Source organism: Hylaeus anthracinus, unplaced genomic scaffold (assembly GCF_026225885.1).
Source record: "Hylaeus anthracinus isolate JK02 unplaced genomic scaffold, UHH_iyHylAnth1.0_haploid 11997, whole genome shotgun sequence".
NCBI lineage: Eukaryota > Metazoa > Arthropoda > Insecta > Hymenoptera > Colletidae > Hylaeus > Hylaeus anthracinus.
The window spans coordinates 5,068,239-5,069,834 of NW_026534344.1; the positions used below are offsets into that span (position 1 = coordinate 5,068,239).

Here is a 1,596-nt window from a genome sequence, read left to right on the forward strand (position 1 = left end):
ATCTTTGGAAATCCTTTTACAATTAATCCGCTGTTAGTTCTGCGTTCCAACGTATTCTACACGGAAATGTACAAGGTTGATATCACTCGCAAATCGCGTTTCTGGAACCGTTGCTTTCAAAAATATGGCCACTGTCTCGTTGCGTTACCGTTCTTCTTTTTCCCCCTGGGTCTTGTAGTAAATCAAAGATCCTCTTCGCGGGGGTCGTGGCGGCTCCGAAGGCGAGATAAGATCGCATCGAATTCCAGAAATAGAGGGTACACACGAGTTAGGTATGCGCTTACACGTTTGTGGGTTACACGGCACGGGCCACCGTGAAGCCGTTGAGAGCCAGTGGTATAGAAGCAATTTTTACGTTTCTCCGAATCGATTAGCTTCGGATTCGCTAGCGATCTTTTTGAGAGATGTACAAATACCGTACGAAAATAATGGATCAAGTTTGAATGAAACAACTTCGTGTTTGTAATCATTGAGCATTCTTTACGTAGAATTTCGTACGTGTTTGTACGTTTGGTAGAAGAAATGGTAAAGATTCAAATAGCTAAGTGAGTAAACAGGAGTTAATAAATATTTTTTTAAAAGCAAATCTTGGAAAATTAAATGGAAACCGGGCATCGTATTTATTCGTTGAGAGTTCAGTTTAGATCACACGCCAAGAACTCGGTTTTTCCTATAGGTCAAGAGATCGCTCGTGGGCTAAAAAGAGTTCATTTTACCTTGATTCTGCCTTCTACGCTATATACGGTGGGTGTAGAAAGTTATTCGTACACCGGTCAATTTTCCAAAAAAACTATGTAAAATTGTACTTTATTAACTTATTTTTTATAAACAACGACACTGTACGTATTCTCAGAAATCTCTGGAATTAGACAGAGTACAACAAAAATAGCTATTTATGTAAGTTACGAAATTAAAAAAAAAAAAAAAAAAAAAACAATTGATTTCCGAGAATATGTAAAATATCATTGACTATAAAAAAAGAAGTTAATAAACTACAATTTCACACAGAAATTTGTTGGGAAATCGATCGGTGTACGAATACATTCTACACCCACTGTACTACACTCGCTGTTGTTAGCGAACCCCTTATTTTATCCAATAAAATGAACGTTAGAAATGTTCGCTTCCGTTAAATAAACGAAATCCATAAAAATAGTTGCTGAATTTCCACTGGCCAAAAAATTGTTTCTATACCACTGGAAGATGCCATCGATGGGGAGGTTCGTTTATACATCGGCGGTGTTGGTAACGGTAAGGTGGGAAAGGCACCTCCGTTGAGATCCCGTATCAGTCCAAGCCAAATTGCTGTATTGTTGCACGCCCTGACTTCGGTGTAGATATAAAAAAGCTTGATATATGCACACACTTTCAACCGATGCAGGCGATTGTTTGGCTAGTAGCTAAGCAAACTCCAATTGTGTGCTCCCATGCTGGTCGCCGCTGTGTGATGTATAGCAGCCGTGCTGCGATCCAGCGGCATTCTCAAAAGTCTTTTGATTTTAACTGTACACGAATCTAATCGCGTCTTTCTTTCCTTTCTCTCGTTTCTTCTTTTTTTTTTTTTTTTAACTTTTACACTTTTTTCGTCACTTCGGC

General features: G+C 38.8%; 1 protein-coding gene across 1 annotated transcript in view; it reads left to right on the top strand.

Annotated features, from left to right (window-relative positions):
- The window catches only part of LOC128889851 (WW domain-binding protein 11-like), a 33,291-nt gene that overhangs the window by 1,927 nt on the left and 29,768 nt on the right, over nt 1-1,596 (top strand). The gene's annotated exons all lie outside the window — the stretch shown is intronic.